This window comes from Megascapheus bottae, chromosome 9, assembly GCF_031878675.1.
Source record: "Megascapheus bottae isolate mThoBot1 chromosome 9, mThoBot2.hap1, whole genome shotgun sequence".
NCBI lineage: Eukaryota > Metazoa > Chordata > Mammalia > Rodentia > Geomyidae > Megascapheus > Megascapheus bottae.
Window position 1 is genome coordinate 5,538,751 of NC_143517.1, and position 15,690 is coordinate 5,554,440.

Below are 15,690 nucleotides of genomic sequence, written 5' to 3' on the forward strand. Positions count from 1 at the left end.
TCAGTCAGTACACTTTGAGCCATACAATCAGAAAGTAGCTGGCAGTGTGCACTAATGGTCCCAAATTTGGGACATTAAAAAATTCTCAACAAGATTATTAGTAGCTTATTGAAAAATTCTTCTGTATCTCTTGAAACAGGCTTGCAATAGTGATTATTCCAAAGTGGAGTCAATCAATGCTTCCTGATTGAGTGATTTATTAAAATTGGGCTTCTTTTGATCTAACATGCTGCTTTTGTAGCTGGAAGCTTTCAGAATTCTTGTGCCATGTTCCCCTTTCAAAAGGCTAATGGCCATAAAACAACATATATCTTTTAAATGTTCAAACTTCTATTTCTTACATATCTATTTCTTACATATTTTTCCAGAAAGGGAGGTAAAAACAAAAGATGATGGATAATTTGTTTTGTGGAGCTTGCATTCTAATAAAAGGAAGCAAGTAAATAGAATAAATAAAAGAAGCATCTAGTATATTAGGGAGTGATAGATGCTACATAAAAATATAAAGCACGTTGATGGGACTCATATATAGATGGATGAGAAGAAGGGTGTGGTCAAATAGGGAGGTCTCATGAGAACACAGAATCAGAGGAAGGGGATGAACCAAGCTGTGAAAGTGTCGTTAACCATTGAGAATGGAGACCAAATGTGTGGCAAACGCCCTAAGTGATTTATGAGATTATTTCAACTCATCCTTATATGCAATATTGAGGCAGAGATCTGCTATTCTTGCCTTTGTAGAATGAATGTGTCTCTGTAGAGACAGAGACAACAGAGATACATTTACTTCTCCTTTTCTGATGTTTTATTTTAATCCTCATATTGTCTAACTGTTCTAGATAAAACATCAGCTATAGGCATCAGATAATAGTCTGCACTTTTCTGAAAAGTAGGGAAAAAGAATTTAAGCTATTACCATGCTCTTTTTTTTTTTCAGTTGTGGGTCTTGGGCCTCAGTGCTGTCCCTGAGCCTCTTTGTGCTCAAGGATATCTCATTCTATCATTGGAGCCACAGAGCCATTTCTGATTTTTGAGTGGTTAATTGGCGATAAGAATCTCGACTTTTCTGCCCAGGTTGACTTTGAACCGTGATCCTCAGATCCCAGCCTTCTGAGTAGCTAGCAATACAGTCATGAGACACTAATTGTCAGAGTTGCATAGTAGTTTCTTCAGTTATAAAACAAAGTAAGTAACCAACAACAAATGAAGTATAATGAAGAAAAAATAGAAATGGAAAAATAATAAAAACTCGGACTATGCTAATATCCTCCCTGTATCAGGGAGCTCTCAAAGTATACTGACTATAAAGAAAAAATCACTAAAAAAATCAGCATGAAAAATTTTTATAAAATATGCATTATACACTAGTTTAGTGGTGTCTGTAGGAGATACAAAATTTGAAAGCAAGTAAAATACATATAAGAAGATAAAATTCAACAGCTCAATAAAGTATAACATACATAGAATATGTAGATAATATATGCAGAACATAGAGAGAAAAAACACTAAAAAACTCAGTGCAGAATTCCTTATTTATTTATCTAGGGAATTAAACCCAGGACCTTGTTCTAATTTTTCAAGTCCTCTCCCAATTTAACACCTTTCTCAACTCCAGCACCCCTTTAAATATATCTCCTTCCATGATTTTGCTTTATATTTTAACCTTTGCTTGATTATGAATTACTTCCCAGGAATTTCAGGAATGTCATGTGCTCTAGATCACATGAGCAAGCTGAGCTGTTGATTGGCCTTATCCTGTTCTCTGATCAAGCCCTGGATGTTTTGAATGTTCTTGTAATTGCTGGGCACTTGTAAGTTCTGGTCGCTGCTCTTCTAGGACTGGAAGGCAGATGGCAGAAGACTGAAGCCTGCTATGTTAATGAGAGACAATCAATTTCCCCCTCTTGGAGACTGGAAGTGGATAGTTGAAGTCTTTATTTGAAAGGCCTAGGGAGAACAGTACAATTCTAAAATACCATTCTAAAGGAGGCTCATGAGCAGTTCAATTTATTAGAAAAAAACATTTTTGTTTGTTTGCTTTTTAATATATATACTCTCTTCTCCATTTTGTGGAAAACATGCAAGATCAAATTGGAAAGATTATGAATTGTAGTACATTACTATTATTATTATTATTAAACATTGATAATTGTGTGTGTGTGTGTATGTGTGTGTGTGTGTGTGTGTGTGTGTGTGTGTGTGTGTGTGTGTGTATACCAGAAATGGGGCTTGAACTCAGAGACATAGGGAAGTCTTTTGGTCTTTTCCTTCAAGGTTAGCACTTGAGGCACATTTCCACTTCCTGTCCGGATTCAGGATCCTGATATTATATGAATATCTCAGCTGAAAGTTAATGTAAACTTCAGAATAATGGCAAATCTAGAAATATACTGTGAGTTTTACTTGTCGGAGAAATGAAAATGACACAAGTTAAGCATGCCTTGATTCACTCAGCACTTTGCAAATGTGCATTTGGGAGTATAAAGTTGAATGACTCAACTTCTGTCCTTGGGCACTTCACGAACTAATGGCACCAATGAGAAAACAAGTATTTTGTTATAGGGTGATAAGTATTATGATAGATTTGGGTGAAAATGTAAGTGGACACAAGAATCAAGATACTAAAACAAATAATGAGAAAAAGAAGACATCAGTAGCACTATTTGCAACTTCAAAGAAAAATTGTAAGCAGGGCACTGGTGACTCACGTGTGTGATCATAACTATGTAGGAGATTGAGATATGAGGGTCAAGGTTCAAAGTCAGTGTGGGCAGAGGAGACTGAGAGACTCTTATCACCAATTAACCAGCAAAAAGCTGTGGATTAAAAGGAATGGCTCAAGTCATATAGTACCAGACTTGAGTGAGAGCATGAGGCCCCGAGTTTAAGCCTCAGTACTGGCACCAAACAAAACAAACCAACCTTGTCCCTGTAAAATCAAAACAAACAAACACCAGATATGACAGCTACATGAATTAGACAACTTAATTTTCATCAGAGCACATTTTCTCTTCTTTCTGTACTTTTCCCATACAGATGCTCAGACTGTTATGCATGTATTCACCTCAGAGAAAAGCAATATTAAAAACTAATGAGGCTTGGTTGCCTCAATTCTTCATTCTCCGTATACTTCAAGTAAAGCAACATATTGCAAACAATGGAATGCAGAAGCAAATATATGAGATCCCAGCTGTGATCTAGTAAACCTGGCATTGAAAAGATTTGTATTGATCTAAGACAAAGCTGCTCTTTTCACTTGCTTTTCACCCTGGGAAATAGTAACTTTTCTTTAAAAATGTTGGTGTTGTGCAATAGATTTGTTTATTATTGTCGATACTAAAGTAATTTATTTTAAAGTGAAATGAGCAAATGAGCAAAGTTTCTGGCTCACATGGATGAAAGATTTTTGGAACTCAACCTTTTATTTCAAATGTGAAGCAAAAATGATTGAATATCTCTGTTGTGCAAACAGCAAATCCTGAGTCCTTGCATCATCTTGGGAATGTAGCCGCACATCAACTATATGACTTCTCAGATTTGCTATCAGCAACACATGCTTTTGTAAAGATTGAGAACATTACTTTTGTAAATGATGTTGATTTACAAGAAGATCAAGAATGGGGAAGTATGAGCATTTGCTCACAAACTTATTCTGTGATAAGAGGAACATAACTCATAGGTTTCTCAAGTCCCAGAGATAGGTCTGTGTGTGTGTGTGTGTGTGTGTGTGTGTGTGTGTGTGTGCGTGCATACTCTAAATTACTAACAGCCATTCTTATTTCTAGATTAATTTTTTTATTTAATTGGTAATTTTTATGGAAATAAGTACCCAGAGAATCTTCAATCAAACTGAGGGTTAGAAGTGAAAGTTTAGAGAAATATATGGTGACAAGAATATTCTTAGCATTTCTAAGTGTCTGACATTAGGTAGGGAAGATTCTCTCACTGTAAGTTGTTGTTGGCTATTCTCTCTAATTGTTATGTAACTCCAGGAATATTTAGCATGCATATTAAAAGTTCAAAAATTTCTTTTAATAGATTTTTCTTACCAAATAGAACTATATTCATACATTATAAATTGTTATAATATCTTAAAATATTTCTCTTTTTTTTTTGCCAGTCCTGGGGCTTGTCCTCAGGGCCTGAACACTATACTTAGGCTTTCTCAAGGCTAGAATTCTACCACTTGAGCTTCAGCCCCACTTCCGGCTTTTATTTCTATGTATGTGATACCGAGGAATTGAACCTGGGTCTTCATGCATGCAAGGCAAGCACTCTACCACTAGGCCAAACTCCTGGCCTCTTAAAATATTTCTGAAAGATGTCATGAATATATATTTTCTATGAGAATGTTATTGTCAGTTTGAAAATATTGATTTCTGGGACTCCAGCGCAAGGTGGGGCGGGGGCGGCAGTCTCAGAGCAGGGCTGGGCTGGCCGCCCTCCGGCCTTCCCCCACCCGGGAGGCACAGGCCTCCCCACCTGGCAGTTAGGCTCTCTGGCGAGGGAAAGGGACAAAAAGAGACCTGTGAGCTGTCCATCTGCTCGCACCCCAGGGGGCATTGGCTTCTCTCCCGGAGTTTCTGGGAATCTCAAAGGAACATTGGTAGCTCTATCCAAAGACAACTTCATATCTACATAATGTAACAGGAAAGGCCAGAACCCATTATGCGCAAATGTGGAGCCCTCTAAGCAAGGTGAATGTCTCTGGAAGCAATTGTGGAAGCCCTACTTCTGCAGATGTATCTAGTGACTTCAAGGAACTTTGGACAAAACTAAAGGAGTATCATGATAAAGAAGTACAAGGTTTATAAGTAAAAGTAACCAAACTGAAAAGGAAAGAGTTTTAGATGCACAAAGACTAGAATTTTTCACTAAAAATCAACAGCTGAGAGAGCAACAGAAGGTTCTTCATGAAACCATTAAAGTTTTGGAAGATCGGTTAAGAGCAGGACTGTGGGATCGTTGTGCAGTAACTAATGAACATATGCGGAAAAAGCAGCAAGAGTTTGAAAATATCCGGCAACAGAATCTTAAACTAATTACAGAACTCATGAATAAAAAGAGCACTCTTCAGGAAGAGAATAAAAAGCTTTCTGAACAACTGCAACAGAAAATAGAGAATGATTAGCAACATCAAGCAGCTGAGCTTGAGCTTGATGATGAAGAAAATACTATTCCAGATTCACCTATAACAGCTTTTTCATTTTCTGGCATTAACCAGCTACAAAGAAAGGAGAATCTCCATGTTCGATACGTAGAGCAAACACATACTAAATCGGAACTAAAAAACATTTCTAAGACTTCAGCTCATTCACAACATAACTCTAAGGAAAATGAAATTCTAGTAGCTGACAGTTGTGATCAGAGTCATTCTCCACTGGCTAACACATGGGGAATTAACAATTTTAATCTAGCTACAGTTGTTGCTGAAACACTCGGGCTTGGTGTTCAAGGAGAATCTGAACCACAAGGTCCTGTGAACCCTCTTGGTGATGAGTTCTACCACTGTCTGGAAGAAGATCACAAGAAATAGACTTTTGACGAATGGACGAGGAATAATAAAGATAGTTCAAGATTTTCAGATCCTACTTCAAAGACTCCTCCTCAAGAAGAAATAAGTACTCGAGTGTCATCTCCTGTTTTTGGAGCTACCTCTAATTTGAAAAGTAATTTGGGCTTGAATATAAGTTTGTCCCCTTCACTTTTAGAGACTGTGAAAAAAAAAGTCTGAAAACATTCCCCTTTAGCAACATTTCTATTTCTAGATCAGAGAGTGGTAGGTCAAAATCTGAAGATAGTAGCCTTTCCACACATCATGGTCTTGGGTCTGAAATGAGCAAGATCATTAGCCAGTTATCACCTAATAAACAAATACTTAAAAATGTAAATGAATCTATAGACGAACAGGATAATACTGAGCACGTTAAAGAAGCTGTTACTGATAAACATTTCATGCCTCTGAAATCATTAGGAATTAGACTATCTAAAAGGAAGAAGATTGAGGAAGAAAATGAACATGAAATAAACTGTCCCCAAGCCTCTTTTGATAAAGAAAATACTTATCCTTTTCCAATGGTTAGTCAGTTTTCCATTAATGAAGACCACATGATGGATAAACCTCTGGGTCTGTCTGATCGATGTTCAACTATTCAGCATCAAGAGAAAAGCCAAGGAAGTGAGATTTCTAAAAGCAAATTTAAACAAGTGACTATTTATGAAGCTTTGAAGTCCATTTCAAAGGGCTCTTCCTCAAACCGTAGGGCCTTGGGTGGGAGCTGCATGTTACCCAGAGATTCTCCAGAAAAGTTTTGTGTAAAGGAGTGTATTATCCAGTCTTTGAGTAAATCCTCTCCAGACCATAAAACACCATCACAAATAAAAGAAGAGAATTCTGTCTTCAAGATCCCCCTGCGTCCACATGAAAGTTTGGAGGCAGAGAATCTTTCTGATGATGTGAAGGATGCAGGTTCTCATGAATCAAAAATGAAAACCAGATCAGTTAGGGGAGGATGTGAACTTGCATCAGTTCTACAGCTAAATCCCTGTAGACTTGCTAAAACGAACATCCTGCAAAACAACCAAGATGTGTTCTTTGAAAATATCCAATGGAGTGTAGACCCCACTGGAGTGGACCTTTCTCAGTATGAAAGGGATATTACTGTAATAGATACAAAGGATGGCAGTCAGTCAAGAGCAGGAGGAGAGACTGTACACATGGACTGTACATTGGTGAGTGACACCATGTTTTTGAAATTGAAGAAACAAGAGCAAAAAGGAGAAAAAAGTCCAAATGGAGGAAGGAAAATGAATGATAGCCTGGATGATATGTTTCATAGGACCACACATGAAGCATGTGAATCCTGCTTGGCCGATAGTTGTCCCCAGGTAGCACATGAAGAGAAGGAATTGGTGCCTGCCTCCAAGAAACCAAACCCACAGGGTGATAAGCAAGATAAGGTCAAGCAGAGAGCATTTGTGGAGCCATATTTTAAAGACGAGAGAGAAACTAGCTTGCAAAATTTCCTTCATATTGAGGTGGTTCAGAAAAAAGAAGAGAGAAGAAAATTACTTGGGCATACGTGTAAGGAATGTGAAATTTATTATGCAGATATGCCTGCAGAAGAGAGAGAAAGTTGGCTTCCTGCTCAAGGCATTGATTTTGTTACATTCCACCCAACACACCCGAGAATTTCTGGGAACTTGGTTTTCCTTCCGCTCAAACTTGCATAGACAGAGATTACGTTAAAGAAGATCTTGGTCTTTGCCCTCGTCCCAAAAGACAACAGCCTTAAAATGCAATGCTTTCTCCAAAAGGCAAGGAGCAGAACACCTAGGTGTTACAACAAAACCAGATGATTGAAGACAAGTTTTTTCATTGTAGTTATTTATAGTTCAAGGTGGTATCAAGCTTTGATTTTTTGATCTTCTGTAAATTGATTTATAAATCAGTTTTTTCTATTAAAAATATTGATTGCTTTAAAAATATGGATTTCTTAAAACATCTAGGTATTATGGACTATTGAACTACCAACTTAATACCTCCATTGTTTTATGCCAGGAAAAGTATTAGAATATCATGAAGAATAAATTCTTGGATCCTGTGTTGGGAGTGTCCTTTTGGGAATAAGTTTATAAGGAAAAATGCAAACAAGGAATTTTACCTAAGGATTTGTATTCTTTAAAGTGATTCTATTTTTCCCAAGTAGATCTGATGCAGCATTATCACATTTTAGTATCAAAGAAATGGAGGCAATTGGCTCAATAAAGCATTGCAATGATCGCTTAATGAGTACATATATTCAGATAATAAATGATTTTGTGTATTTATTTTTAATTTTCTGTAATGGTAATGTACAGAGGGATTACAGTTACAGTTCTTGTTGTTCTCAATTCCCCTCCCCCCAAATTGTAAAGTTCATTTCCAATATAGCATCTTGTGAGTATCAGTATTTCAATGGTTCACGCTTTTTCCTTTGTCTCACCATTTTGTGATTCCTCTTCCCTTCTCCAAATCAGATAAATGTATATTCAATACACAAGGTACCAAAACACAAAACAGTGACAACAGGAAATAAAGCAATGGGAGAAAATAAAAGAAGGAAAAAAACAAATAACTTCACAGAGTACATTAAAAACAAAAAGGGAACAAATACAAAAAAACCCACCTTACTTGGCTCAAGGGTAGGATGGTAGCCTTGAGCTGAAGAGCTTAGGAATAAATACTCAGGCCAAGTTCAAGCCCCATAATCCACAAAAAAAAATTCCAGGGCTGGGAGTTTGGCCTAGTGGTAGAGTGCTTGCCTAGTATGCACGAAGACCCAGGTTCAATTTCTCAATACCACATACATAGAAAAAAGCCGGAAGTGGTGCTGAGGCTCAAGTGGCAGAGATCTAGCCTTGAGAAAGTCCAAGGACAGTGCTCAGGCCTTGAGCTCAAACCCAGGACTGGCAAAAAAATTCCAACTTATTCTTCAAAATATTTGATGAAATTATTTTTTTTCATATTTGACTAAATTCTGAACCATAAGGTTTTACTTGCCATACGAATTCATGAAGTGCTTAGAAAAAACTCAACTAATTTTATGGAATGCTTTTCTTTACACAAATAGGCTCTCACTTGAGTTATAAAAGCATATATCATTTGAAAAATAAAAGACAATTTTTCTACTTCATAAAAAACCACCCAAACCTTTTGTTTCCATATCTTGGAGTTTATTGTGATTAGCATCATGTTTTTACAGACACACAATATAGATTTATTAGTGAAATGTCCTGATTAATGTCCATCTCTCCCTTTAGATCACAGGTTCATGGAAGCCAGGACTTGTAATACATAGCTGAACTTAATTGAATGATTCATGCACACAAAAAAATGTGTTAATGAATAAAGATTGTGAAAAGCAAGAATTTTGTGTTAAACATCTCCAGATTAGCATCATTTTATATTGTCATACGTACATATCTATTGAGTTATTGTGATCCTCTTCTAGGACTATCCTAAACAAATAATAATAGATGCTGGCAGGGCTGTGGCCAAATGGGAACATTATTATTTTGCTGGGAATGTAAACTTGTTCAATCAACTCTCTGAAAAGCAGTATGGAGGTTCCTCAAAAGACTAAACATAGAACTACCCAGTGATCTTTCAATACCTCTCTTGGGCATTTACCCATGGACATAAACAAAGGCCACCCTAAAGCTACCAGCATAACTATGTTTATTGCAGCATTATTTACCATAGCTAAGATATGGAACCAACCCAGATGCCCCTCAGTAGATCAAGAAAAGATCAAGAAAATACATACACAATAGATCAAGAAAATATATACACAATAGAATTCTGTGCTTTAATCAGAAAGAATGAGATCACCCCATTTGTAAGGAAATGGGAAGACTTGGAAGGAATCATATTTAGTGAAGTAAACCAGACCCAAAGTAAAGAATTTTAAAGCTTGTATTACCTATAACCATCGATACTGAGGTAGCTTACCTGCAATATATTTCTAGTATCAAAGAAATAGAGATGTTTTCCCATTTCAAAAGTCACTAGTAATTCTGGGGTATATAACTGTACTTATAGGGTTTTATTCAACTACTTTGGGGATTTACCCATGCTGAGATTTGTAGTTTTGCTCACTAAGGTCTCTGATTCACATTAAACAAATGAATATAGCACATATAAATGATCCATTTTATTAGAGGACATTTGGTTGCTTAGAAATATTGCAAATAATACTTTTGGTATATATTTTCTTTGTTCATATGTGCTTAGATTTAGACAGTGTGGGTCTTAAAGTACATATCTGTTTAGAACATGCCAAAATATCTCCTATGTGCTGAGTGTTCTCATGCCTTTGCATACTCTTCAGCAATAGATAGTGGACTACAATTTTTATTAATATATATAAACCATTATTATTATTAATAATAATAATTTATTGGTCATGGGACTTGAACTCTGGGCCTGGGCACTGTCCCTGAACTCTTCAGCTCAAAGCTAGTGCTCTACTACATCCAGTCACAGTGCCACTTCTGGTTTTCTGGTGATTAATTGGAGATAAGGATCTCATAGACTTTAGTGCCTGCTGGCTTTGTACCTTGATCCTTAGATCTCAGCCTCCTGAGTAGCTAGGATTACAGGGGTGAGCCACTAGCATTGAGCATGAACTATTATTTTTGATGAGTTTTAAAGCCTCACAGTTAGTGAGACTGAACATTTGCTTTAGTTGTTTATTTTTCTCTGAGGTTCTTTTGTTCATTGGGTTTGCCCTTAATTCTTTCTCAATGTGGTTTATCTTTTAATTCTATTATAAAGTGGCCCTTAATTATATCAAACAGGTTGTGTGTGGGGAGGAGGGCCTGGGTTCTGGATTTTGAACTTAATGCCTGGGCACTGTCTCTGAGCTTTTCATCTCAAGTCTAATGCTCTACCAATTGCACCAGAGCTTCACTTTCAGCTTTTTGGTAGTTAATTTGGTAGTTAATTGCCTGAGCTGACCTTGAACTGTGAGATTTCAAGATCTCAGCCTCCTGAATAGCTAGGATTACAGGCATGAGCCACTGGCACCCAGCTGAAATGTAAATTTTTATTAATACAAGTTAGCTATCTTTTTGGTATATTTTTTGCTTAAGAATCCTTTCCTTTGTTATAATTATTAGAAGGCCTCATACCTTCTTATAATAGTTTAAAAGTTACTTTTTGCACTTGGAATTTTAATTTTTTCAGAATTATTTCATGTACATGTGATGCACTGATTGTTAATCCCCTGCATCCTATATAGTTCCTTAATATATGTGGATATCTTTCAGGTTTAGAGTTTGTAACCCTGATGGACCTTGTGCCATATTGTACTGCTACCACAGTGTTTACTACTTTAGTGCAGCCTTACTCTCTGGGAAGAAAATCCTTCTGTGCGTGTGTGTGTGTGTGTGTGTGTGTGTGTGTGTGTGTCTGTGTGTGTGTCTGTGTGTGTGTGTGTGTGATGGGGCTTGCACTCGACCTGGGCACTGTCCCTGAGCTCTTCAGTTCAAGGCTACTGCCTTACCCCTGGGCTTGGGTGCTGTCCCTGAGCTCCTCAGCTCAAGGCTACTTCCATACCCTTGAGCCAAGCTCCATTCCCCATGTTCTAGAAGTTAATTAGAGATAAGAATTTCAAGCCCTTTTGTGCCTGGGCTGGCTTTGAACCTTGATCCTCAAATTTCAGCCTCCTGAGTATCTAGGGTTACAGGCATGTGCCACTGCCCCTGCTAAGAAAATCTTTGTTATCATTATCATTATTTTCTATATTATTATTATTATTATTATTAGCCAGTCTTGGGCATTGAACTCAGGACCTGAGCACAATCCTTGGGCTTTCTGAAGGCCAGAGCTCTACCACTTGAGCCACACCATTTCCGGCTTTTTTCTGTGTATATGGTACTGAGGAATCGAACCCAGATCTTTGTGCATGCTAAGCAAGCACTCTACCACTAGGCCAAATTCTGGACCCCTTTCCATATTATTTTGATAGTTTCTATCTCTTTGATTTTTCTAGATTGTTTAGTATATTCAATGAGAAAATTCTATTGATACATTAATTAGTACTTTCTAGGGATTTATAGATTAATTTGTGAAACATACTTTACTATGGTAGGTAATTTTATAGCTGCTCTTTTTTTTTGCCAGTCCTTGGGCTTGAATTCAGGGCCTAAGCTTGGGCTTTCTCAAGTCTAGTGCTCTACCACTTGTGCTGTAGCACCACTTCTGGCTTTTCTGAGCATGTGATCCTGAGGACTCGAACTTGGGTCTTCACACATGCTAGGCAAGCACTCTACTGTTAAGCTAAACTCCTAGCCAACTTTTGGCTTTTTTGTGTATGCAGCACCACATGTTAGGCAAGCACTTACCACTAGGCTACACTTTCAGCTTATTTTATAGTTACTTTTATAGCTTTTAAAATATTTGTTTATATCTTTTAGGTATAGAAAGACCTCAGAGACCTTAAAATTAAAAATCCAAACTGATTCACATGCATTTTTTTCAACATCAACATGCCACATGTGTGGATAACTCCACACCTTGACTCATGTGGCATGCCACAGCCAAAATAAACTTACTGTAAAAAAAAATCAATGCAATACCCATCAAAATTCTAGCAACGTTCTTCAAAGAGACAGAGAAAGCAATCCAAAAGATCACATAGATCAACAACAATAACAAAAACAAATTTAAGAACAATCTTTAACAGGAAAAGCAGTACTGAAAGAGCAACAATACCCAACTCCAAATTCTGTTACAGAGCCACAGTAATGAAAACAGCTTGGTAGTGGCACACAAGTAGCCCCAGGGATCAATGGAACAGAAGACCCAGAAATGAACCCACAGACCCATAGCCTTCAAATATTTGATAAAGAAGCAAAAAATATAGGCTGGAAGGATAGTCTTTTCAACAACTGGTGCTTGCAAAACTGGACATCTATGCACAGCAAACTGAAACTAGATATTCATATATCACCTTGCACCAGTATCAATTCAAAATGGGTCACAGATCTTAATGTAAAATCAGAAACCATGAAACATTTAAAGAAAAAGAGAAAGGAAACAGTACGGCTCCCAAGCACAGGTCAAAACTAAGTTTCTTTTTTTTTTCTTTCTTTTTTTAAAAAAATTTTTATTGTAATTAATAAAAGGGTTACATGATATTTGCCAGATAGAAGGTGCATTAACAAAACTAAGTTTCTAAAAAACAACAATCAAAGAAAGAATTGGTAGATAAGATTATATCATACTTAAAAGTTCCTGCACAGCAAAGGATATAGTTAACAAGCTGCATAGACAGATCACAGAATGGGAGGTTGGTTTTTTTTTTTTTTTTTTACCAGCTCTTCATCAGACAAGGCTCTAATGTCCAAAATATATTTAGAGCTCAAAAAATTGAACTGTCAAAAAAACAATAACCCAGTTAATAATGACTTAAAGAGAGACTTCTCAGAAGAAGTAAACATGGCCAATAGACATGAAAAACATGTTCAACATTTCTGGCCATGAAGATAATGCAAATCAATTCCATCTCGCCCCAGTTAGAATGACCATTATCACAAAAACTAACAGTAACTAATGCTAATGTGGATGTCACCAAAAAGAAACTCATTAAACAGCTGGTGGGGAATGTAGACTTGGTCAACCACTCTGGAAAGCAATATGGAGGGTCCTCAAAGAAACTACACATAGAACTACCCCATAATACAGCAATTACACATAATCCTGGTCCTCCCTTCATTTTAAACCATCAAGAGTTGATAAAATTTAAAGACATTGGAAAGTCAAGCCCAGGGAGGGTATCCCTGGTCTTGGTTTCACTCTTTGCTACTTCATGACTTTCTGCTGCTCTCATACAGGATCAGTAACCATAATTTCTAATTCAAAAATTAAATGACTTAAAGTCATATGTACCACTTTTGTAACTGAGAAGCAATGAGCCATAAAATAGTGGAAATTCTAGCATATTTTTGTTTTGTAGTGGCAATGTCCCAACATATTTAAATTTAGACTGCTCTCCACAGGGAACTTTTACTTCTTAAGTGTATAATATTAATTTCAAGTAGTATTAATTAAAAATAAAGACAATATAGGATGTAACTTATTTTTTATTAGTGTCCTTAAGTAGTGGTATAAAGGAATTTCAATTCAAATGTCAGTTTATGATTACAATGCATCTTGATTGACATTACTCCTCCTATCATTCTCCCAACCTCATCCATCCTCTCAAGTTGCCTGGTTCCATTTTCATGTGTTTATGCTGAGTAGTATGACGGTATTTACCCATCCTTTCTCCATTTGTTTGCCTCCCCTTCCTCTTGACTTGTTCCTTCAGTGCTGATAACACATGTTCCAGCTTCCTGGTATTAATTTTGTTAAGCTGTAATCTTCTGCTAGGTAGTCCATTCTTTAGTCATCTGCTTGTGTAATATGACTCCATATGTTTTATCTATGTTGTTTTGCTCTAACTTCTATATATGAGAGAAACGTGGGCCTTTTGTCTCTTTGAGTCTGACTTACTTCACTTAACATAATTTTATTCAGGTCCATCTATTTCCATGGAAATGACATAGTATTAATATTCTTCCTAATGGATGAGTAAAATTTCATTATATACCACATACACAGACATGTTGGGGGAGGGTGTGTGGGTATGTGTCACAGTTTCTTGGTCTACTAATCCACTGTAGAACACCTGGGCTGCTTCCATTACTTGGTTTTGGTGAATCTTGCACCAAGAAACATGGTTGTGGAAATGTTTTTACTGTATATAAATTATAATCTTTCAGATGATTGCCCATGAGTGATACTGCTGGATCATTTTGAAGATTCTTTAAACAAACTCTCATAGTACTAGTTTATAATCAGTTATACTTTGTACTTGGATCCATTTTAGGTCACATCTATGCAGTGTTTGTTGTTTTTACAGTTGTTATAGCTCTATTGCCTCTGATACCATAACCCAGAGTTGGGAGGAGGGTAGAGAAAAATCCGCTATAACCCTCACACTGAATGTGCCATTTTTTCCAAGCACAACTTTTCATTTCCATCATTCTCGGCTCAATTGTGATTTGAATTCTCATTTCAAATCTTTCTTCGAGGACCTTTGGTGTTTGTTAACATCATCGTCCGTGCCAAGTTTTAAGGGCTCCATCGATAAAATTCTACAGATGCCAAGCTTGCCAATGATTATCATGAAAACACCCTCTATCTATCTATCTATCTATCTATCTATCTATCTATCTATCTATCTTCCATATTTTTTATATATCTTTTTTTATTGTAATTAGTAAAAGGGTTACATGATATTTGCCAGATAGAAGGTGCATTAATTTACATACATTGATACCCTTTCACATGTCTTGGTACCCATTTCCCTCCCCCCCATACACCCCCTACCCGTCTTGGTTTTCCCCCCTTCCCTATCAAATTTCAAATATCCAAATACAAATAAATTCAATATATCAGATAACAAAGTGAGATACTATACCAATATGAGATAACCAAGGGACAGCAAAGGAGATGAGAGACAACATAGTACATTAAGGACAACAATCATTCCTTATATGGCTTTTGTTTCTATATCCTGGAGGTCCTTTCAATTAGCTTCACATTATATGGCCTTATGTATCAAGATTTTGCTCTATTGCAGATCTCTGCTAGTAGAGCCCAAGGTTTCTACTGATTATGATGAATGAGGGAAACCATTGAACCTAAGTTCCTTTGAGTCTGGCTTACTTCATTTAATATGATTTTTTCTAAGTCTTTCCATTTCCTAACAAATGAGGCGATGTCATTCTTTCTGACAGCAGCATAGAATTCCATTGTGTACAAATACCACAACTTGTTGATCCACTCATCAACTGAGGGGCATCTGGGTTGGTTCCATATCTTTGCTATGGTGAATAGTGCTGCAATGAACATTGTTGTGCTAGTGGGTTTAGTATGTCCTTGTTTCTGGATGGTTGGGTAAATGCCAAGTAGTGGAATTGCTGGGTCATAGGGGAGTTCTATGTTTAGCCTTTTGAGGCACTGCCACACTGCTTTCCATAGTGGTTGAAAGAGTTTGCACTCCCACCAACAGTGTAGTAGTGATCCCTCCTGGCCACATCCCCTCCAGCATCTGTTGTTATTCGTTTTCCTGATCCTGGCCATTCTAACTGGAGTGA

General features: G+C 36.9%; 1 pseudogene; it reads left to right on the top strand.

Annotated features, from left to right (window-relative positions):
• Nucleotides 1–4,676: 4,676 nt before the first annotated feature.
• The window catches only part of LOC150058718 (DNA endonuclease RBBP8-like), a 32,586-nt pseudogene continuing 21,572 nt past the window's right edge, over nucleotides 4,677–15,690 (top strand).